This window comes from Pelobates fuscus, chromosome 13 (genome assembly GCF_036172605.1).
Source record: "Pelobates fuscus isolate aPelFus1 chromosome 13, aPelFus1.pri, whole genome shotgun sequence".
Taxonomy (NCBI): Eukaryota; Metazoa; Chordata; class Amphibia; order Anura; family Pelobatidae; genus Pelobates; species Pelobates fuscus.
Genome location: NC_086329.1, coordinates 49,667,396 through 49,691,839, shown reverse-complemented (window position 1 = coordinate 49,691,839; position 24,444 = coordinate 49,667,396). Strand labels below are relative to the sequence as shown.

General features: G+C 41.5%; 4 non-coding genes across 4 annotated transcripts; all 4 read left to right on the top strand.

Moving 5' to 3' along the window:
• Positions 1 to 398: 398 nt before the first annotated feature.
• LOC134584191 (U2 spliceosomal RNA) lies at positions 399 to 597 on the top strand. The gene has a single exon (XR_010086487.1). It is a non-coding gene; the product is annotated as a U2 spliceosomal RNA (small nuclear RNA).
• Positions 598 to 7,070: 6,473 nt separating this feature from the next.
• Positions 7,071 to 7,261, top strand: LOC134584161 (U2 spliceosomal RNA). The gene has a single exon (XR_010086474.1). It is a non-coding gene; the product is annotated as a U2 spliceosomal RNA (small nuclear RNA).
• Positions 7,262 to 13,529: 6,268 nt separating this feature from the next.
• Positions 13,530 to 13,723, top strand: LOC134584202 (U2 spliceosomal RNA). Its single transcript, XR_010086490.1, has one exon. It is a non-coding gene; the product is annotated as a U2 spliceosomal RNA (small nuclear RNA).
• Positions 13,724 to 20,050: 6,327 nt separating this feature from the next.
• Positions 20,051 to 20,249, top strand: LOC134584193 (U2 spliceosomal RNA). Its single transcript, XR_010086488.1, has one exon. It is a non-coding gene; the product is annotated as a U2 spliceosomal RNA (small nuclear RNA).
• The last annotated feature ends 4,195 nt before the right edge of the window (positions 20,250 to 24,444 follow it).

The following is a 24,444-nucleotide window of genomic DNA, read 5'->3' as shown; positions in this document are numbered from 1 at the left end:
TTATTGGTGGGTGGAGGGGTAATAGAGGATAAGTGATGGGTATCGGTAAGGTAGGGTGGGGGGTTATGTGGTTTAAATGAGGTTTAATTGTGTAGAATGAAAATAATGTAAATATTGTAGAAATGTAAATATTGTAGAAAAGTAAATGAAATTTGTATTACTATGTTGGGGTAAGTATGAATGAAGGGATGACTGCGATATATGAGGTTGGGGTAAGTAATTTGCTGTGCCTTTTTTGGTGTGTTGGGTGGTGGGTTGTGGTGGTGTTTTAAAGGGAGGTGGAGGGGTTTTGCTGTGGTTTTGCTGGGGTTTTGCTGTGATGTAAATATTTATAAAATTTTATTGAAAAGAATCATGAGGATGTTACCTGAGAGATTCCTTGAACTTTATCTGGAGGAAATGCTCTATGACTGAATGGTTCGAAAAAAAAATAAAAAAAAAAAATCTGTTCTTATCAGTTTAATATCTGATACGTCCCCTATCTGGGGACCATATATTAAATGGATTTTTGGAACAGGGAGATGGAAGAAGAGCTTGCTCTGTCCACTCCACGCATTGACCTGGTATTGCAGTACCTCCAGGACCGGTGCACCTCTCTTATGCTGGTTAAAAAATAGATTGATTGATTGATTGAACAAAAAATGCAAAAAGCCACTGGACTCTCACTTGGCGAGAACGAAGGCAAACTTGTTCTCCTTCTTCCTTCCTTCCTTCCCTGCTTTTTTCTCTGTTCTGTCTAAGTGCGAGCTCTGCCTCCCCCTGTCTGCGGCATGGCATGCCTGAATGAAGCCTGGACGGAACGGACCAAAAACATGACATTCCTTGAATTATGGACACTTGTAGCAATGTTTGTTAACTGTTATTGTTTCGTTTGGATTGATCGCTAGTCTGATTGTTATTCTCTATCATGTGCTGTGCACGATTCAATTCTGTTCACCTGATCCCATGTATTTAATCATTGTTATCATGTAAATCTGTGTAATCACTTCATGGAATAAAAGTGCCCAGTACATATCCATTGTGAAGAAGTCAGAGTATGTATTGCTTGCTTGCTTGCTGGCTGGCTGGCTGGCTGGCTGGCTGGCTGGCTGGCAGCGTGCATTATCAGTGTTGGAAAAGTGGGCGGGATTAATTATGCAAATTTGCTGCAGCCTGCAGCATGCTGGTCTTTGCAATGACAGCACAAACGTTTTGGAGGGAAATCTGAGCAACATCTAGGTTATCAATCAATTAAAAGTTTAATTAATTGCATTATTGAGTGATTGCGAGCAATCAGCAGGTGGTGCTTAATTGCTTGCTCTATCTACCCTACTTGCAGCTGAAGAGGACCAGACCAGGTGATCCAGCAAACTCGTTAGGCACCTTATCAGCGGTAGCAGCTGAGCAGGAGAGACAGAGGTGCAAGGTATGTCTGGAGGGGAGGGGGAGGAATGGACAAGGTTAAGAAGGGGAGCTGGGTTTCAAGGGTTTAGAGGTTGTTTGCTGCTCTGGTGACTTTGTCTCTGTTGCTATTTGTAGCCAGCTTACACCTAGATGAGGAAAAGGCGGCAGCACTGTGCCCAAGGCTCACCGCAAGCTGAACAAGCGCCAGCGAACGGCAGGTGAGTAGCTGGGCGCCCATTCTGGTTATCGCTTCTCGGCCTTTTGGCTAAGATCAAGTGTAAAAACTGGTCTAGTCAGGAGGTTCTGGTGGATCGGCAACGCTAGCCCCTCGGCCTTCCAGGCTGTGTTCTCCCAGTGGGGACACGGTCTGGATGCTGCTATTGGGGGGCGATCTGCGCTGACTCCAGAAACGGGAAGCGGTCAATCATGGAGAGAGGAGCGCCTTCGTATCCTAGGACAGTTCGGCTGGTCGTGGCGGAGGAGAGGAGGAAAGCTGTGAGTCTGTATGATATACAGAAAGAGATTCTGGATGGCTTATTGAAGATTCCTCGTGAGTGGCTCTATTGTGTTCAAGATTTTCCGTCACGAGGGGTGTACGACATTACCTGCGAGGAACAAGACCATATCACGACTATTATGGAGAGGAGTATACAGAAGAAGGATGATAAACTTCTGGAAGGTATCTCTTTTATTCCTTACGTGCCGGTGTCTAGGGTTCCTATGGTCGTACACCTTTATAACCCGTTTGTTTCAGACGAAGAAATTATGTTGTTTTTAAGTAGGTACTGTTCAGTGGTTTCTAAACCACTGAAACAGGTGAATAACTTTGGTATCTACAATGGTAAGCGGAAATTCTTTGTTGTGTTAAAGCCGGATACGGCAGAATTGAGTGGGTTAAAACACCCACCACAAAATTTTTCCATCGGGGGTAACAGAGGGTATTTGTACTACCCGGGGCAACCTAGGTATTGCCGTAATTGTTACCAGTTTGGACATTTGAGCGAAGAATGTGACAAAGGTAGGTGTTGTCGTAACTGCTTTTGTGAAGGTCACACTGCCGCGGAATGCGCGGAAAAAAGAAAGTGCGACCTATGTGGGTCAGATAGACACATGGCCCGAACATGCCCTAATCTGTATAAAGAATGGAGAAGTGAAGGTGCTGATAATACGGGTGAAGAAACAGATAAGGGGCATGGTGTTAAACCCAGTATAAAAATGAAAATTCCGTTTATCCCGTCCTATGAGTCTTTGCGTACGAGAGAAGAGCATTTGGAAAGATATGAAAAAATAATGGCAGAGGAAGCAAAAAAGAAAAAAGAGAAAATTGGAAGTAAGGAGGATAATGAAGAAGGAATTGAAGCAGCTGAGGTAATGGAAAGTGGTGAGGCCATGGAAGTTGGTGTGGCTATGATTGAATCTACAACAAAGGTAGATTCTGCAGAGGATGAAAGTGAGAAAGTCGCACCGGCCTCAAAAAAGAAGCGTAAGAGTAGAAAATTATCGAAAGAAATGCCTAAGATCCTGCTGGAGGCGCCTTTGGAGGTAGGAGAAATATCTGAGTCAGAGGGTTCCGGGTCGGCGTCACCTGTTTTTGATATAAGCGCTGTATCAAGACTGAGCAGTATCTCCGGTTTTTCACAAAAAGAACCGGAGAGTAGAAGTGAGTCTGAGGATGGGACGTGATTGATGATGAGGAAATTCCTCTGATTAAATGTTTACCATATGCTCTCTTAATGTAAGAAGCCTGCAGTCAGTTGTTAGGAGAGCTATGGTATTTAAATTTCTTGAAAACATGAATTTTACTTGTTTTTGTTTACAGGAGTGTTGCCTTAAGGACAAACCACAGACAGTTAAATGGGACTTGGGACCAGCTTGTTACTCTTGTGGAGATGGTAATTTGGGGGTGGCGGTTTTGTTTAGGGGGTGGGAGTGTGAAGTAGTGGAAAGTGTGGAGATTGTGACAGGGAGGGTTTTAATGGTCACCTTTTTATTTGGGGGCACATTGTTTAGGATCTTTAACATGTATGCACCTGTAAATAGGAGTGAGAGAATGGAGGTTTTTGAGTGTTTGGGTATGTATTTACCAGGGAGAATGGGCACTTTTTTGATAGGAGATTTTAATTGCATTATAAGACGGGAGGATAGAGTGGGGAGTGGGGAGGGTTATAAATTGGATATAACTGGGAAGTGTTTATTGAATATGATAAGAGATTTTGGGTATAAGGATATGGTGTCAGTTGTTGGGAGTAATGAAGTTTTTACCTTTTATAGTGATAAAGGCACGGTGAAATCACGTATTGATTATTGTTTTGTTTCACAGGGGATTGATGCGGAAGAGCTTACTATGAACGGTGTTCCATTTTCGGATCATGTGGTGTTAGAGTGTAAAGTTCGATTGGATGTGAGTATGAAGTTTGGTAAAGGCATATGGAAAATGAATGTGAAAATGTTAATGGATGAAGAAGTGAAAGAAAAATATTGTATGATTTTTAAAAGATGGAGAGAATGTAAGATAAAGTTTGATTGTATAACGAAATGGTGGGAATGGGTTAAGTTGCAAACAAAAGTGTTTTTTATTAGGTATGGTAAGGAAAAAGCGAAGAATGAGAGGGTATGGTTTGATGTATGGAGGAAAAGGATTGATTATTTGTGTAAATTGAGATAGTTGGGATGGGATGTGACAGTGGAATTAGAGGAAGCAAGGGAAAATCGGAGAAAGTGTTTAGAAGAACGAGGAAGAAAGGTGGTGTTTGCTGCCAGAATGAATGTGGTTGAAAATGACGAAAAGTGTACAAGATTCTTTTTTAGAAAAGCATATGAGGGTAAGAAATGTATGGATGGAATTTTAAATGAAAATGGTTTTTTTTTACAAGATAAGGTATCAATGTTGGCTGAAATAGAGAAATTTTATGGTAATTTATATGAAAGAAAAGAGAGGAATGTGCGCTTGGGGACTGAGTTGTTAGAAAACATTGAAGCAGGTGTGAGAAGAGAGGATGAAAGTGATCTAATTAAAGAGATAGGGAAGAAGGAGTTGAGTGATACAATTGGACAATTTAAGTTGAATAAGTCGCCGGGTTGTGATGGACTGCCGATTGAGTTTTATAGAATGTGTTGGGAAGTGATAGAGGATGATTTTTTAGAAGTGTGTAAATGTGTGTTAAAAAAGGGAGAAATGAGTGAGTCAATGAAAAAAGGTGTGATTGTTTTAATTTTTAAAAAAGGTAGTAAGGATGAATTAAAAAATTGGAGACCAATAACTCTGCTTAATTCAGATTATAAAATTTTAGCTAAGTTAATTGCAAATCGAATGAGAGGTGTGATTGAAGATATGATTGGTGAAGAGCAGGCGTGTGCAGTACCTGGGAGGCAGATTGCAGGAAGTTTGATAGCAGTGAGAGATGTAATATGGGATTGTATGGAGCGAAAGCAAGGAGTGGCAGTTGCGACGATTGATTTTGAGAAAGCGTATGATAGAGTAGAGCATGAGTTTATGTTTGAGGTTTTGAATAAAATGAGAGTGCCTGATAAACTTTTATTTTGGATAAAGTGTATGTATGTAAATATTGAGAGTGTGGTACAAATAAATGGCTGGACGACTGATAGTTTTAAAATAAAATCTGGGGTTAGACAGGGGTGTCCCCTGTCCCCTATATTGTTTATTTGCGTAATTGAACCTTTATTGGTGAGTATTAGAAATGACAAAATGGTGAGAGGTGTTGAAATTCCAGGTAGTGGTGCGAGAAGTTTGAAAGTTATTGGATATATGGATGATGTGACTGTGGTGTGCAAAAATCAAGCAGGGTTACGAAGAGTAAAAGTATTGGTGGGAATTTTTTGTATGGCAAGTGGTTTTAAAGTTAATTGGGATAAATGTGCGTGTAAGGCTTTTGGTGAATGGAGAGAATTAGAATTGTGTGGGTGGCCGGTAGTAGAGGATGATATCAAAGTTTTAGGTGTGAAATTTGATGAAGGATTGAAAGGGAAGGAAAGTTGGAATAATGTTGTACATAAGGTTAATCAGAAGATTGGGTGGTGGAATGAAAGAAGGTTGTCATTTGCTGGGAAGGTTTTAATAATAAAGGCGGTTTTAATACCGATTATGTTGTATGTGAATTTTATTTTTCCTATTCAGAATAAATGTTTGAGGAAATTGAATCGAATAATTTTTTTGTTTTTTTGGAGTAGTCGTATGGAAAGATTAAGTAGGGACAAAGTAAGAAAATTAAGTGTGAATGGAGGAATGGAAGTACCAGATTTAGAACAGTTTCTATTGATACAGTATGTGAGATTATGTGTAAATATTAGTTTAAAAGAAAGTGTGATAGCATGTATGATGAAATATGAGGCTGGTATGAGTTTAAGAAAATGTGGTTTGTATGAATTGGATCGGATGAAACCAGTTTGCTTTAGTACTCCATGGTTCTATAAAAAGATTGAAGTGTGCGTTAAAAAATATGAGTTGGAGAATGTTTCGAAGGAGGATTGGTGTACAAAGAAAAAGGTTTTTCATTTATTGAGGGAGAAAGAAGAAATGATTAATATTGATGGAATAACTGTGGAACAGAGTAAGGAAGTATGGAAGAGAATGAATGGGAAAGATATAGTGAATAAACAAAGAGATGTGGCATGGATGGCAATACATGACGTGTTGCAGACGAGAGAATTTCAGTATGGAAGGAGGATTGCAAGGTCGGATGTGTGTCCTAGAGAGGGATGCGGAGGTAGAGAGAACGTTGTGCATTTGTTTTGGAACTGTGATTTTGTGAGGGAGGTGATGAAGAAGTTGTTGAAATTGGTGGTTGGATTAACTGGAATTCAGATTTTTTTGTTTTGGGGTGTTAGTGTTTGGTATATGTAAGATTGACAAAGAAAAAGAGAGAGTGTTATGGTTGATGATGGGGTGTATAAAAGAAGTAATGTGGAACGTGAGGAATTTGTTAATTTTTAAACATGAAAGTGTTTCTGTGGATGGTTGTGTGAGAATGATTAGAGGAAGGATGTATGTTTATTACTTAATGGATGTGAGAAAGAAGGGTGAATTGGATGCGGAAGGTGTATGGAAGACAAAAAAATGGAAAAAATGGTGTTCATAGTAAGCTAGGTGGTGGGGTATATATGAATTGGTGGTGGTAGATTAATGAAAAAAGTTGGAGAAAAAAGAGAAAGGAAAAAAAAAAAAATAAATATTACGTATATTTTGAAATGTATAATTGTATATGTTAATAATATGTGTTTGATTTTGTTTAGGAAGAAGAAATTAATAAATGGTGGGAAGAGGTAAAGAGTGTGTTGTGGTTTGTATAATTGAAAAAAAAAAAATAAAAAAAATATTATTACGTATATTTTGAAATGTATAATTGTATATGTTAATAATATGTGTTTGATTTTGTTTAGGAAGAAGAAATTAATAAATGGTGGGAAGAGGTAAAGAGTGGGTGGTGGGTGTGTTGTGGTTTGTATAATTGAAGAAAAAAAAAAATGCATTATATAGTATGGTTGGAGGTATGAATGTGTTTAGGATGTATAATTTGCAGTGAGTTTTTTTGGTGGGTGTTTTGCTGTGGATTTGGGGGTGGTGATGGGATTTGCTGTGATTTGATGTGATGTGTTTATAAAAAATTATTTTTATTGAAAATGACCATGAGGATGTTACCTGAGAGATTCCTTGAAAGCCATCTGGAGGAAATGCTCTGTGACTGAGTGGTTAAAAAAAAAAAAAAAATCTGTTCTTATCAGTTTAATATCTGATACGTCCCCTATCTGGGGACCATATATTAAATGGATTTTTGGAACAGGGAGATGGAAGAAGAGCTTGCTCTGTCCACTCCACGCATTGACCTGGTATTGCAGTACCTCCAGGACCGGTGCACCTCTCTTATGCTGGTTAAAAAATAGATTGATTGATTGAACAAAAAATGCAAAAAGCCACTGGACTCTCACTTGGCGAGAACGAAGGCAAACTTGTTCTCCTTCCTTCCCTTCCCTGCTTTTTTTTTCTCTGTTCTGTCTAAGTGCGAGCTCTGCCTCCCCCTGTCTGCGGCATGGCATGCCTGAATGAAGCCTGGACGGAACGGACCAAAAACATTACATTCCTTGAATTATGGACACTTGTAGCAATGTTTGTTAACTGTTATTGTTTCGTTTGGATTGATAGCTAGTCTGATTGTTATTCTCTATCATGTGCTGTGCACGATTCAATTCTGTTCACCTGATCCCATGTATTTATTCATTGTTATCATGTAAATCTGTGTAATCACTTCATGGAATAAAAGTGTCCAGTACATATCCATTGTGAAGAAGTCAGAGTATGTATTGCTGGCTGGCTGGCTGGCTGACAGCGTGCATTATCAGTGTTGGAAAAGTGGGCGGGATTAATTATGCAAATTTGCTGCAGCCTGCAGCATGCTGGTCTTTGCAATGACAGCACAAACGTTTTGGAGGGAAATCTGAGCAACATCTAGGTTATCAATCAATTAAAAGTTTAATTAATTGCATTATTGAGTGATTGCGAGCAATCAGCAGGTGGTGCTTAATTGCTTGCTCTATCTACCCTACTTGCAGCTGAAGAGGACCAGACCAGGTGATCCAGCAACCTCGTTAGGCACCTTATCAGCGGTAGCAGCTGAGCAGGAGAGACAGAGGTGCAAGGTATGTCTGGAGGGGGAGGAATGGACAAGATTAAGAAGGGGAGCTGGGTTTCAAGGGTTTAGAGGTTGTTTGCTGCTCTGGTGACTTTGTCTCTGTTGCTATTTGTAGCCAGCTTACACCTAGATGAGGAAAAGGCGGCACTGTGCCCAAGGCTCACCGCAAGCTGAACAAGCGCCAGCGAACGGCAGGTGAGTAGCTGGGCGCCCATTCTGGTTATCGCTTCTCGGCCTTTTGGCTAAGATCAAGTGTAAAAGCTGGTCTAGTCAGGAGGTCCCAGAGGATCGGCAACGCTAGCCCCTCGGCCTTCCGGACGGTGTTCTCCCAGTGGGGACACGGTCTGGATGCTGCTATTGGGGGGCGATCCGCGCTGACTCTGGGAACGGGAAGCGACCAACGATGGAGAGAGGAGGTCCGTCTTTTCCTAAAACCATCCGTATTTATGTTGCGGCTGAGAAGAGGATATCGGTTGGTTTATGTATGATACAGAGGGAGATCTTGGAGAATTTATTGAAAGTGCCGAGAGAGTGGATGTTCTGCGTCCAGGATTTTCAAACGAGAGGTATTTACGATATTACTTTTACTGAACAAGATCACGTTACTACGGTGATGGAACGTATGAAGGTAAAGGGAGGTGAGAAAATATTGGAAGGCATTACGTTTGTACCATTTGTGCCAGTTTCCAGAATTCCTTTATGTGTACATATGTACAACCCGTTTGTCTCGGACGAGGAAATAATGATTTTCTTGAGTAGGTATTGTTCTTCAGTGTCGAAACCAGTGAAACTGATCAATGCTTATGGGGTGTATAACAGGAAGCGAAAATTCTTTGTCATGCTACGTCAAGATACCTCAGAGGTAAGTGGTTTGAAACACCCTCCTCAGAATTTCTCAATCGGGGGGAACAGGGGATACCTGTTCTACCCTGGACAGCCAAAGTTCTGTCGTAATTGCTACCAGTTTGGTCACGTGAGTGTTGAATGTTCAAAGGGTATGTGCTGCAGGAACTGCTTCGGGGAGGGACATACTGCTGCAGAGTGCGCTGAAAGGCGCAAATGTGACCTGTGTGGGTCGGAGCGTCATATGGCAAAGTTCTGCCCGAATTTGCAGCAGGGTCCCCCTCCGGCGGTGACTGTAGCGGGGCCTGAACAAACAGAAACTGTTGAAGTTCCTGTGGAAAGAAAAACTGTACAGAAGACTAGGTTGTCTTTTATTCCGACTTTCGGTACACAACTGAGAACCCAGCATGAGCATGAAGAGAGGCATGCAAGTATTGTGGCTGCGGAATTATTGAAAAAGGCTGATAAGAAGGAGTCACTTGAAGTGGTTCCAGAGACAGAGGTAAGGAGTACAGAGCCAGAAGTCATGGAAGCTGAAATGGCAGGTCCTTCAAATTTAATGGAAGTAGGGGCTAGTGAGCCCAAAAAAATAGTTCCAGCGGCAAAAAAGCGGAAAGGTAAGAGGAAAGGTAAGGAGTTGGATCCTGTTGACTTTCCGAAGATTTTGTTAGCTTCTTCCCTTGTAGGTGGAGACTGGTCTGAGTCGGATGTATCGGGATCTTGTTCCCCAATGATGGTGACTCAGACGGTTTCAACAGAGTTGGAGGGTGCTGGGTTTCAAGTAGGCCATGACAGTAGCTCAGAACATGGTGAAGGGACGTGAGATGATGAGGGTTAAAAACCCCTGATCAATGTTCCGTGTTATTTCTTTGAATACCAGAAGTATAAAGGCTGCAACAAGGAGGGCGGTTATTTTTGACTTTTTAGGCAAATTAACGTTTCATATTCTTTGCTTACAGGAATGCTGCCTGATGGAAAAGCCTGTATCATTTCAGTGGGATAAGGGACCATCCGTGTATTCATTGGGAATAACAAAAAACACTGGTGTGGCAATTTTGTTTAAAGGGTGGGGGTTTAGTATTTTGAAGTCTATAGAGGTGGTATCAGGGAGGGTGTTAATGGTGTATTTTGAATATAGGGGTACAGTGGGTAGAATAATAAATGTTTATGCACCTGTTGATAAAAATGAAAGAATGGAAGTGTTTGAATGTTTAGGATTGGTTTTGCCTGGGAGGGAGGTTACTGTCTTGTGTGGGGATTTTAATTGTATTTTGTGTAAAGAAGATAGGGAGGGGGTGGGTGAGGGGTATAAATTGGATAAAACAGGGAAAAAGTTAATGCATTTGGTAAAAGATTATGGTTTGGTAGATGCGGTGGGGTATATAGGGGAACATGATAAGTTTACGTTTTATAGTGATAAGGGTTCGGTTAAATCTAGGATTGATTTCTGTTTTATTTCACAGGGGGTGAAGGTTGAGTTTCTACGGACACAAAGAGTGAATTTTTCTGATCACGTGATGTTGGAATGTGAGGTGAGACTGGACGCAAGAATGGAATTTGGGAAAGGATTTTGGAAATTGAATGTGAGTATGTTAATGGATGAGGATGTGAAGAAAGAGTATTGTAAGATGTATGAATTTTGGATGAAAGGTAAAAATAGGTTTAAAAATATAATTGAATGGTGGGAATGGGTTAAGTGGAAAACAAAAGAATTTTTTACAAAGAAAGGATGGGAGAAAGCTAGAGCGGAGAGAGAATGCCTGGATGAGTGGAGAAAAAGGATTGACTATTTATGTAAATTGAGAGAATTAGGATGGGAGGTGGAGGATGAATTGAAGAATGCGAGAGAATCTAGAAATAAATGTTTTGAAGAAAGAGGTAGAAAGATTGTGTTTGCTGCAAAATTGAACGTGTTAGAGAATGATGAAAAGTGTACTAGGTTCTTTTTTAAAAAAGCGTATGAATGTAGAAAGGGGATGGATGGTATTATGAGTAGAGAAGGGGTTGTAGTAAATGAGAAAGGTATGGTTTTAAGTGAAGTGGCTGAGTTTTATAAGGATTTATATACGGAAAAAGAAAGAAATGTGAGTTTAGAAAATGAAGTGTTGGAATGTATTGAGGAAGGAGTGAGTGTAGAGGATGGTGAGTGGTTAACGAGAGATGTGAATAAGGTGGAAGTGTATGAAACTATTTATAATTTTAAATTGAATAAAACGCCAGGGTGTGATGGTTTGCCTGTAGAATTTTATAGAACGTTTTGGGAAGTGATTGCGGATGATTTTTTAGAAGTGTGTAAGGTTGTTTTAAGTGAAGGTGTGATGTCGGAATCAATGAAAAAAGGAATAATTGTTTTGATTTTTAAGAAAGGTGACAAGTATGAGTTGGGTAATTGGAGGCCAATCACATTATTGAATGCAGATTATAAGATAATTGCAAAATTAGTAGCAAATAGGATAAAAAGAGTGATTGAAGGAATGGTAGGTGAGGAGCAAGTGTGTGCGGTGCCTGGTAGACAGATTGCGGAAAGTTTGATAGGTGTACGAGATGTTTTATGGTATTGTAAGGAAAGAAAGATTGAGGTGGCAATTGCAACGATTGATTTTGAGAAAGCGTATGATAGAGTAGCGCATGAGTTTATGTTTAAAGTATTAGAAAGAATGGGTTTGCCTGGGAAATTGTTGAGCTGGATAAGAAGTATGTATAGAGAGATAGTGAGTGTTGTGCAAGTTAATGGTTGGATAACGGAAAGTTTTAGAGTACATTCTGGAGTTAGACAGGGTTGTCCCTTGTCCCCAATACTCTTTATATGTGTAATAGAGCCGTTGTTGCGTAGTATAGTTAATGATAAAGTTGTGAGAGGGGTTGAGATTCCTGGAAGCAGTGGTAGATGTATGAAAGTGATTGGCTATATGGATGACGTGACTGTTGTATGTAGAACACAAGCGAGTTTGAGAAGGGTTAAATTATTAGTAGAATTATTTTGTATGGTTAGTGGGTTTAAGGTGAATTGGAATAAATGCAAATGTATGGCGTTTGGTAAATGGAGAGAATTGGAGTTATGTGGTTGGCCGGTGGAAGAAAATGGTATTGAAGTTTTAGGTGTAATATTTGAGGATGAGTTGAAAGGGAAAGAAAGTTGGAAGAAAGTTGTTAGCCGTGTGAATCAAAAGATTGGATTGTGGAGTGAAAGGATTCTGTCTCTTGAAGGGAAAGTGTTGATAATTAAGGCTGTGCTGATTCCTGTTATGTTATATTTGAGTTGTGTTTTCCCCCCCGATAATAAAAATATAAGGAAATTGACTAGAATATTTTTTTTGTTTTTTTGGAGCAGTAGAATGGAGAGATTGTGTAGGGAGAAAGTTGTTAAGAAAAGAATAAATGGAGGTATGAATGTGCCAGATTTGGAAAAGTTTTTAATGATTCATTACGTGAGGATGTGTGTTAGGATTTCTAAAAAAGTAAATGTGATAGCATGTATGTTGAGGTATGCAGCGGGTATGAGTTTAAGAAGATATGGATTGCATGAGATGGATCAAACGAAGCCTGTATGTTTTAATACCCCGTGGTTTTATAAAAAGATTGATGTGTGTGTTAAAAAGTATGAATTGCAGAATGTATCTTGGGAGGAGTGGAGTGAAAAGAGAAAAGTGTTTAAATTATTGGATGAAAAAGAGAGTGTGATTGGAATAGATGGGCTGACTGAACAAATGAGTAAAAGTGTATGGAAAAGATTGGATGAAATAGAAATTTTAAATAAACAGAGAGATGTGGCATGGATGGCTGTACATAATTGTTTGGCAACGAGAGAGAAGCAGTATGAAAGAAGTTTGGTGAGATCAGAAATGTGTCCAAGAGAAGGTTGTGGGGGAAGAGAGAATGTTGTACACGTGTTTTGGAATTGTGGTTTTGTGAGAGAGGTGTTGCAAAAGTTGTTGAAGTTGGTAGTGGGATTGACTGGGATATCAGTGTTTTCGTTTGAAGTATTGATGTTTGGGATATGTAGGTTAGAGAAACAAAGGGAGAGAGTGTTATGGATTATAATGGCGTGTATTAAAGAAACTATGTGGGATGTAAGAAATTTGGTAGTGTTTAGGAAGGAAAGTTTGTCAGTGGATGATTGTGTAAGAATGGTTAGAGGAAAGCTATTTCTGTATTATTTAAGAGATGTGAAGAAAAATGGAGAGTTGGATGCAGAGGGAGTATGGAAAACGAAAAAATGGAAGAAATGGTGCAAGTAGGAACAGTATAGGTGGTGGGATTTCAGTATTCAAAGGTGTTTGTAATATAAGAAAAAATTGTGTTATGATAAAAAAGGTGTTTAAAAATTGTATTAATGTACATGTTGGTTTTATTCAGGTTTAATGGAAAACAAGCAGTCGATATTGGTAATGTTGGGTGGTGGGTTGTATCGTTATTATGTTAATATGTAGATATTTTTGTGTGTTTAAAGGAAAAACAAAGGGGTAAGTATGAATGAAAGGATGAATGGGGTAGGTATAAAACGTTTACAGTGATTTTGGTGTGGGGGTTTGCTGTGGTTTTTGGGGTGGTGGTGGGGTTTGGTTGTGTTATTGCTGTGTTGTGTTTATTATTAAATTTTACTGAAAAAAGACCATGAGGATGTTATTTGAGAGATTCCTTGAAAATCATCTGGAGGAAAATGCTCTGTGACTGAGTGGTTTAAAAAAAAAAAAAAAAAATCTGTTCTTATCAGTTTAATATCTGATACGTCCCCTATCTAGGGACCATATATTAAATGGATTTTTGGAACAGGGAGATGGAAGAAGAGCTTGCTCTGTCCACTCCACGCATTGACCTGGTATTGCAGTACCTCCAGGACCGGTGCACCTCTCTTATGCTGGTTAAAAAATAGATTGATTGATTGAACAAAAAATGCAAAAAGCCACTGGACTCTCACTTGGCGAGAACGAAGGCAAACTTGTTCTCCTTCTTCCTTCCCTGCTTTTTTCTCTGTTCTGTCTAAGTGCGAGCTCTGCCTCCCCCTGTCTGCGGCATGGCATGCCTGAATGAAGCCTGGACGGAACGGACCAAAAACATGACATTCCTTGAATTATGGACACTTGTAGCAATGTTTGTTAACTGTTATTGTTTCGTTTGGATTGATAGCTAGTCTGATTGTTATTCTCTATCATGTGCTGTGCACGATTCAATTCTGTTCACCTGATCCCATGTATTTATTCATTGTTATCATGTAAATCTGTGTAATCACTTCATGGAATAAAAGTGTCCAGTACATATCCATTGTGAAGAAGTCAGAGTATGTATTGCTGGCTGGCTGGCTGGCTGGCAGCGTGCATTATCAGTGTTGGAAAAGTGGGCGGGATTAATTATGCAAATTTGCTACAGCCTGCAGCATGCTGGTCTTTGCAATGACAGCACAAACGTTTTGGAGGGAAATCTGAGCAACATCTAGGTTATCAATCAATTAAAAGTTTAATTAATTGCATTATTGAGTGATTGCGAGCAATCAGCAGGTGGTGCTTAATTGCTTGCTCTATCTACCCTACTTGCAGCTGAAGAGGACCAGACCAGGTGATTAGGCACCTTATCAGCGGTAGCAGCTGAGCAGGAGAGACAGAGGTGCAAGGTATGTCTGGAGGGGAGGGGGGAGCCCAAGGCTCACCGCAAGCTGAACAAGCGCCAGCGAACGGCAGGTGAGTAGCTGGGCGCCCATTCTGGTTATCGCTTCTCGGCCTTTTGGCTAAGATCAAGTGTAACAGCTGGTCTGGTCAGAAGGTTCCGGTGCCTGGTGACGCTAGTCCCTCGGCCTTCCGGCTGTGTCTTCCTTGGAGGACACAGTCCGGCTGCTGCTATTGGGGGACGACCTGAGCCGGGTACTGGAAACGAGAGGTGATCCCAGGATGGAGCGTGGTGCGCCTGCCTATCCGAAGAGCATTCGAGTTGTGGTGTCTGAGGAGAGGAGGAGAGCTGTGTCATTATTCACCGTGCAAAAAGAAGTACTGGAGCGGTTGCTGAAAGTGCCTCGTGATTGGCTTTTTTGTGTCCAGGATTTTCCTGCCAGGGGGATATATGACATCACCTTCGTGGAACAGGACCAGGTAAATACAGTAATGGGAAGAAAGCAGCAGAAAGAATCTGAGCCTATTCTTCAAGGTATGACTTTTATCCCTTATGTGCCTGTGTCTAAAATCCCGTTGGTGGTGCATATGTATAATCCCTTCGTCTCTGACGAAGAAATTATGGCCTTTCTAAGTAGGTATTGTTCTAATGTATCAAAGCCATTGAAACTGCTAAATATGTATGGTGTTTATAATGGCAAAAGAAAGTTTTTTGTTTCTTTGAGATCGGATCCAACGGAGTTCAGCGGGCTGAAACATCCGCCCCAGAATTTCTCTATTGGTGGCAATAGAGGATATTTATTTTATCCAGGGCAGCCAATGTTTTGCCGTAACTGTTTTCAGTTCGGACATTTGGCAGACACATGTGATAAAGGGATGTGTTGCCGAAACTGTTTTGGTGAGGGTCACACTGCAGCTGAGTGTGACGAACGGAGGAAGTGTGACCTTTGTGGATCGGAAAGACACATGGCTAGAACATGTCCCAACTTACAGCGTGAGGAAACTGGAGGTGAAGCTACAGTGGGGCTGGATGGAGCTGATGTAGCAGAAAAGCCTGGAATAAGGAGACTGATGGGAAAGGTAAGAATCCCCTTATACCTACGTTTGGTACAAAAATAAAAACCCAAGAAGAGATTGAGAGGGAACATGCCAGAATAATGGCGGAAGACCAGGAGAAAAAAGCAGCACAGCAGGTGGAGGAAGAAGAAGGAGTAGCTGCTGAAGAAGGAGTTATTATGGAGGTGGAAGAAACCCCTTCGACTTCGGTAATCTCTGATGAGGAAGAGATGAAAGCTGGCCCTTTAAAAAAAAGGAGGAAAAGTAGGAAGCTTTCTAAAGAACTTTCAAAAGGTTTGAAAGAGCTTGAGGGGGTTTCAGAGGCAGAGACGTCTGGTGGCGCAGCCTCTGGAACTATGGTTAAGATTCCTGGGATACAGTCCACGGACAGAAGTGAGGAGTCTGATGAAGGCACGTGAAATGATGAGGAAACTCTGATCAATGATTTCTATAGGCTCACTTAATGTGAGAAGTATAAAAAGTGTAACAAGGAGAGCTATGGTTTTTGATTTGTTGAAGACCATAACATGTACTCTGTTTTGTTTACAGGAAATTGGTTTAAGTTTCAAACCGCAGGAGGCTAAGTGGAATATCGGACCTGCTTTTTTTTCATTTGGTGGTGGGAAGAATGAAGGGGTTGCAATTGTATTTAGAGGGTGGGATGTTGAAATAATTGATGTTTTGGAAGTGGTTTCGGGGAGGTTGTTGATTATAAGATTTTTGTATAGGGGCACGAGGTATAGGGTTATAAATATGTATGCACCTGTAAATAGGAGGGAAAGAATGGATGTTTTAGAGTGTTTGGAAATGTATTTACCGGGAAGGGATTTAAGTTTTTTGGTGGGAGATTTTAATTGTATAATAAGGAGGGAGGATAGGGTGGGCCAAGGGGTAGAGTATGAATTAGATGGAACGGGGAGAAAATTAAATAAAATGATTAAAGAATTTGGGTATACGGATATGGTGACGGTAGCAAAAGATAGGGAGGTGTATTAATTTTTTAGTGATAAAGGAAATGTGAAATCACGGATCGACTTTTGTTTTGTTTCACAGGGTGTTATAGCAGATAATCTTACTATGCACAAGGTATGTTTTTCAGACCATGTGATGTTAGAATGTACGGTAAGAATGGATGAAAAATTGGAATTTGGAAAAGGAGTATGGAAGATGAATGTAAGTATGTTGATGGATGAGGTTGTAAAAGAAGATTATTTTTTAATGTATAAAAGGTGGAGAGAATGTAAAAATGATTTTATTAGAGTAATTGATTGGTGGGAGTGGATAAAGATTAAAACAAAAGAATATTTTATTAAAAGAGGTTGGGCTAAAGCTAAAAAAGAGAGAGAATGTTTTGATGGTTGGAGAAAGAGAATAGATTATTTGTGTAAATTGCGTGATTTAGGATGGGATGTTAAAGAAGAGTTGGAAATGGCGAGGGATGAAAAGAAGAAGTGTTTGGAAGAAAGAGGTCGGAAGATTGTGTTTGCTGCAAGAATGGATGTGTTGGAGAAAGATGAAAAGTGTACAAGATATTTTTTTAGAAAGGCGTATGAATGTAGAAAAAGTATAGAAGGGATTGTAAGTGAAGATGGGGTCTTAATGAATGATAAAGAGCAAATGTTGAAAGAAATTGAAACTTTTTATGGGAAATTGTATGCTGAGCGTGAAAGGGATAGGTGTTTAGAGAATGAATTATTGGAAAAAATTGAAAAGGGTGTAAAAAGAGAAGATGTGGATGGATTAATAAGAGAGATTGGGAAAAAAGAAGTGAGTGATACAATGATGAATTTGAAATTAAATAAAACACCGGGCTGTGATGGATTACCAGTGGAATTTTATAGGATGTGTTGGGAAGTGATTGGGGATGATTTTGTAGAAGTATGTAAGTATGTTTTGAGTATGGGTGAGTTGTCTGAATCTATGAAAAAAGGTGTGATTGTGTTAATTTTTAAAAAAGGTGATAAGAATGATATAAAAAATTGGAGACCAATTACCCTTTTAAATGTAGATTATAAGATTTTAGCGAAGTTAATTGCGAATAGAATGAAAGGGGTGATTGAAGATATGATTGGTGAAGAGCAAATATGTGCAGTACCTGGGAGACAGATTGCAGAAAGCTTGATTGGGTTGAGAGATGTTTTATTTGATTGTATGGAGAGAAAACAAGAAGTAGCGGTTGCTACGATTGATTTTGAAAAGGCATATGATAGAGTAGCGCATGATTTTATGTTTAAGGTATTAGAAAGAATGGGTGTGCCTAGTAAATTATTGGAATGGATTAAGTGTATGTATAAAGATATTGAGAGTGTAGTTCAAGTGAATGGGTGGATGACTGATGCCTTTCAAGTAATGTCTGGAGTTAGACAGGGGTGCCCTCTGTCCCCTGTACTTTTTATATGTGTGATTGAACCGCTACTTCAGAGTATAAGGAATGATAAAATGGTGAGAGGAGTGGAGATCCCAGGTAGTGGTGCGAGGAGTTTGAAAGTAATTGGCTATATGGATGATGTGACTGTGATTTGTAAAACACAAGCAGGGTTGAGGCGGGTTAAATTATTGGTTGAGATTTTTTGTATGGCAAGTGGTTTTAAAGTGAATTGGAGTAAATGTGCATGTAAATCGTTTGGTAGATGGAGAGAGTTGGAATTGTGTGGATGGCCAGTGGTTGAGAATGAAATTGAAGTGTTAGGGGTGAAGTTTGATGATGGTTTAAAAGGGAAAGAAAGTTGGAAGAAAGTAGTAAATCGAGTGAATCAGAAGATTGGATTTTGGAATGAGAGAGTTTTATCATTTGAAGGAAAGGTTTTAATTATAAAGGCAGTTTTAATCCCAATAATATTGTATTTAAATTATGTGTTTCCTGTAGATAATAAGAGTTTGAGAAAGTTAGTCAGAATAATGTTTTTATTTTTTTGGGGGAGTAGGATGGAAAGTTTGAATAGAGAGAAAGTGATGAAGATGAGAGAGAATGGTGGTATGGGTGTTCCAGATTTAGAACAGTTTTTATTAATACAGTATGTAAGAGTGTGTTTGAAATTAAGTTTAAAAGATAGTATGATTGCATGTATGTTGAAATACGAGGCTGGAATGGTATTAAGAAGATATGGATTGTATGTTTTGGATAGAAAGAAACCTGTTTGTTTAAATGCACCGTGGTTTTATGAAAAGATTGAAGTATGTATAAAGAAATATGAGTTGGAGAATGTGTCAAAAGATGAATGGTGTGAGAAGAAGAAAGTTTTTAATATTATAAAAAATAGAGAAGAAATGTTGGGGATTGATGGGTTGACAATTGGACAAAGTAAAGATGTATGGAAGAGATTGAATGGAAGAGAAATTCTAAATAGACAGAGAGATGTTGCATGGATGAGTATACATAATGTTTTGAAAACGCGAGAATTTCAGTATGGAAGAAGGCTGGTAAGATCTGATCTGTGTCCGAGGGATGGATGTGGTGGAAGAGAAAATATTGTGCATATGTTGTGGAACTGTGATTTTGTTCGGGAGGTTTTAAAGAAATTGTTGAAATTGGTTATAGGGTTGTCTGGAATACAGGTATTTACGTTTGAAGTGTTAATGTTTGGTATATGTAAGATAGAAAAAGAAAAAGAGAGAGTGTTATGGTTGATGATGGGATGTATTAAAGAGGTTATTTGGGATGTAAGGAATTTATTGATATTTAAGAAAGAAAGTATTTCTGTGGATGGTTGTGTGAGAATGATTCGAGGAAGATTGTATTTGTACTATTTGATGGATGTAAGACGAAAGGGTGAATTGGATGCAGAGGGTGCATGGAAGACAAAAAAATGGAAAAAATGGTGTGCATAGTAAGATGGGTGGTGGTAGGTGGTGTTTTTTGTTTGTTTTTTTATATTTTATGGTTAATGAGGTATTACGTGAAATGAGGAAAGGTTTTTTGTAACTAATTATTGTATTATGTTATTAGAAAAGATGGTGGGTAGGAATGGTTTTGTTTTGATGTAAATAATATGTATATTTTGTATTTTTTGAATAGGTTCAAGAAGAAAATCTTAATGGAGGGTGGAGGGTAATGGAAGAGTAATGGTGGGTATTGGTATGGTGGGGGGTTGTGTTGGGTGTTGGGTTATGTAGAAATATTTGTATATAATATAAAAAAAAAAAAAAAATTTGTGTTGAGATAAAAACTGTGTTTAAATATTGGATTAATGCATATGTTCGGTTTTATTCAGGTTTGATGGAAAACAAGCGGTGGATATTGGTAATGGTGGGTGGTGGGTTGTATGGTTATTATGTTAATTATGTTAATAATGTGTAGATATTTTCGTGTGTTTAAAGGAATAACATAGGGGTAAGTATGAATGAAAGGATGAATGGGGTAGGTATGAAATTTTTATAGTGATTTTGGTGTGGGGTGTGCTGTGGTTTTTGGGGTGGTGGTGGGGGTTTGTTGGTTTATTGCTGTGTTGTGTTTATTATTAAATTTTACTGAAAAAGACCATGAGGATGTTATCTGAGAGATTCCTTGAAAATCATCTGGAGGAAAATGCTCTGTGACTGAGTGGTTATAAGAAAAAAAAAAAAAAAAAAATCTGTTCTTATCAGTTTAATATCTGATACGTCCCCTATCTGGGGACCATATATTAAATGGATTTTTGGAACAGGGAGATGGAAGAAGAGCTTGCTCTGTCCACTCCACGCATTGACCTGGTATTGCAGTACCTCCAGGACCGGTGCACCTCTCTTATGCTGGTTAAAAAATAGATTGATTGATTGAACAAAAAATGCAAAAAGCCACTGGACTCTCACTTGGCGAGAACGAAGGCAAACTTGTTCTCCTTCTTCCTTCCTTCCTTCCCTGCTTTTTTCTCTGTTCTGTCTAAGTGCGAGCTCTGCCTCCCCCTGTCTGCGGCATGGCATGCCTGAATGAAGCCTGGACGGAACGGACCAAAAACATTACATTCCTTGAATTATGGACACTTGTAGCAATGTTTGTTAACTGTTATTGTTTCGTTTGGATTGATCGCTAGTCTGATTGTTATTCTCTATCATGTGCTGTGCACGATTCAATTCTGTTCACCTGATCCCATGTATTTATTTAATCATTGTTATCATGTAAATCTGTGTAATCACTTCATGGAATAAAAGTGCCCAGTACATATCCATTGTGAAGAAGTCAGAGTATGTATTGCTGGCTGGCTGGCTGGCTGGCTGGCTGGCTGGCTGGCAGCGTGCATTATCAGTGTTGGAAAAGTGGGCGGGATTAATTATGCAAATTTGCTGCAGCCTGCAGCATGCTGGTCTTTGCAATGACAGCACAAACGTTTTGGAGGGAAATCTGAGCAACATCTAGGTTATCAATCAATTAAAAGTTTAATTAATTGCATTATTGAGTGATTGCGAGCAATCAGCAGGTGGTGCTTAATTGCTTGCTCTATCTACCTACCTACTTGCAGCTGAAGAGGACCAGACCAGGTGATCCAGCAACCTCGTTAGGCACCTTATCAGCGGTAGCAGCTGAGCAGGAGAGAGAGACAGAGGTGCAAGGTATGTCTGGAGGGGAGGGGGAGGAATGGACAAGATTAAGAAGGGGAGCTGGGTTTCAAGGGTTTAGAGGTTGTTTGCTGCTCTGGTGACTTTGGCTATCAGCGTCAGGCCCAGCTGAGACCCTCCAAATGAAACGGAAGCCAGGCAAAAAGAAGGGTAAGAAAACCACCCCAACCCCCGCTGTCTCACTTCCCCCTCCCAAAAACCCGGCCACCTCTCCTGACCCCTCTTGCCCCCTACCCTTCCTGACTCCCAAGAGCACCCGCCCCCCACCCAGCTCTCTCCCCTCCGAACTCTACCCCTCACCCACTGCAGCAGATCTAACCTTCTCCCTCACTGCTGCAGACCCCCCCCCCAGGACCCCTTCCCTGCTCTTATTCCCGCTACAGGTAATCCCCCTGAGGAACAACTGCGAGACCCCGGTCAGAGGAAACGGAAGATCAGCAGTGAAGAAGCAGGACTGGAGGACACAAGCCCACCCAAGGTTCAGCAGAGTAAAAAGGCACAAACAGCAGCCTCCCCCTCCCCTGCAGAGGTAACCGATGCAGAAGCAGACGAGCTCATCCGAGAAGCTCTAGAATGTGGGACATCTTTCATCCCAGAGCTGCAGTACACAGAGACCCTAGACAGCCTACAACGCCTCCTTGAGGAGCCGGTTCAGACGGAGACACGCCCACCACCTCCACCACCACCACTGGACATTAAGGACCAAGGAGGAGGAGAAGGAAGTAGCCTCCCCCATCAGGGGGAAGGCGGCGGTAACTGAGCAGTCATGTCTGTGAATAACACTGTCTTTTCTCCCTTACATTGATTATGGCGTCTATTTCTATTCTCACCATTAATGTTAGGAGCATCAAGGATAGGTTACGTAGACATGCTGTGTTAGGATATCTAGCCTCTCAGAAGTGTGATGTGTTTATGTTGCAGGAATGTTCCATCCCTTTCTCTAAGTCCTACCGCCACCTGGCCAGGGACTGGACGCATGGACCATCATTCTGGTCTGGTGGGAACGGGTGCAAGTCAGCAGGTACCGCTGTCCTAATCCGGGGAGGACACTTCACGGTGGACTCTGTCCGGGAGCTTGTCTGTGGTCGACTATTAGTCGTGGACGGCTCCTGGGCAGGGGAACCAGTGAGGTTCATCACCGTGTACTCCTCGCCGGAGAAGAGACAGCGTTTGGAACTACTCCAAACCCTGCGGGCCCAACTCGCAACTACCAGAACAGTCTTGATGGGAGGTGACTTCAACTGTCCAATAGAGGAAGATGGCCGCAGTTCCCAGACTGCAGCCAAGCTAGATGTAACCTCCAAACTGCTTAGGGAAATGATCACCGAGGCATCCATGAGGGACGCTGTGGGCTCAATGGGTAATGGCTCTGTTAATTATACATGGAGCCGCCCAGATGGGTCTCAGCGCTCTCGGATAGACTTTGTGTTCACATCCCGAACAGTTAAGCATGAGCACTCTGCCACGATTCCCTGCTTCTTCTCTGATCACAGGGCGGTAAAGCTCGAAGGTACACTGGGAAAGGGTTTCCCCCCTGGCCCGGGTGCCTGGAAGCTAAACTGTACCCTGCTGCAGAGACGGGAAATTGTGGAGGAGCTGCGCACTGCATACCAAGGATGGCAGATAGACAAGAGTCAGTTCCATACCATGGCGGAATGGTGGGAACAGACTAAAGTCAAGCTCCGCAGTTTCTGGCAGGCAAAAGGCAGAGGCCTAGCGGCTGCCAGAAAGCGGTACTTCCAGAGACTGCAACGCAAGTTGCAGTCTCTGCTGGACCTGCAACTCTGTGGATGGGACGTGGGTGAGGAGCTGGAGGAAACCAAGGAGGGTCTGAAAAGACACTTTGAGGAAGAAGCCAGGCAAATCATCTTTCGTTCCAAAGTGGAGAATCTTGAGAAGGGGGAGAAGTGTAACTCTTTCTTCTTTAGGAAACTCCACTCTGGCCACACACCCCTGTCTGAGTTACGTGATGGTAATGGTGATATGCAACAGGGGAAAGAGAGGGTCACGAAGGTAGTAACGGACTACTACAAGGACCTCTACTCCCCTAAGCATATGTGCAGCGATGCCGCCGAGAGATTCCTCTCGGGTATCACGAGGACGGTAGACCCAACAGGGAAAGCCGTGCTAGACGGCCCCCTGACTCTGGGGGAGCTGCATGTTGCGGCCAGATCCTTTAGACCAGGCAGGACCCCGGGCAGTGACGGTCTCCCAGCCGAGTTATACGTAACGCTGTGGGACCTCATTGGACCGGACCTGCTGGCCCTGTATGAGGAGATGGCAGAGACGGGCAGCCTACCACCCACTCTCAGGGAAGGTATGATCACGATTTTGTATAAACAGAAGGGGGAGAGATGCGACCTTAAAAACTGGAGACCCATCTCTCTCCTTAATGTGGACTACAAGATCCTGGCCAAGGTCTTAGCAACCAGACTGAAGGCGGTCATAGGAGGGATCATCGACCCTGACCAGACCTGTGGCATCCCAGGACGCCGGATCTCCGACAGCCTGGCACTCGTCAGAGACACGATCCATTACATCAAGGATCGCCGGGTCCGGGCTGCACTCGTGTGCCTGGACCAGGAGAAAGCCTTTGATCGTGTCTCTCACGAGTTCATGAATAGAGTACTGCGCAGGTTTGGGCTGGGGGAAGTGTTCTGCTCCTATGTAAACCTAATGTACCGTGATATCTGCAGCACTGTGTTGGTGAATGGCTGGAAAACTGAACCCTTCCTAGTCAGGTCAGGGGTCAGGCAAGGCTGCCCTCTCTCACCTCTCCTCTTTGTCTGTTGCATAGAACTCTTCGCCGAGTCCATCAGGCAGAACCGTGAGATCAGAGGGATCACCACACCAGGAACCAGAGGGAAAGAAGTAAAGTGCTCGATCTACATGGACGACGTCACCATCTTCTGCGCCGACCACCATGCAGTGAGAGCACTCAAGTCCACCTGTGATGACTTCAGCAGAGCTTCAGGAGCCAAGATCAACTGCGGGAAGTCAGAGACTATGCTGTTTGGGCAGTGGGATGTACCCTCAGACCCTCTTCCCTTCCCCATCAAATCAGGCCTCATTAAGATTCTAGGGGTCTGGTTTGGGGGAGAGGGTGCTGCCTTGAAAAGCTGGGACGAGAGACTGGCAAAAGTGAACCAGAAGTTCGGATTGTGGATCCTCAGAGACCTTACCATCGAAGGGAAAAAACTAGTGCTGCGGAACGAGATCCTCCCTGTTCTGCAGTACACGGCCCAGGCGTGGCCCCCTCTGATGGCTGTTTGCAGAGCCATCACAAGAGCAGTTTTTCACTTCATCTGGGGATCCAAGATGGACAGAGTGAAGCGCACCGTAATGTACAGAGAACCCCGCAAGGGAGGCAAGGGAGTTCCAGATAT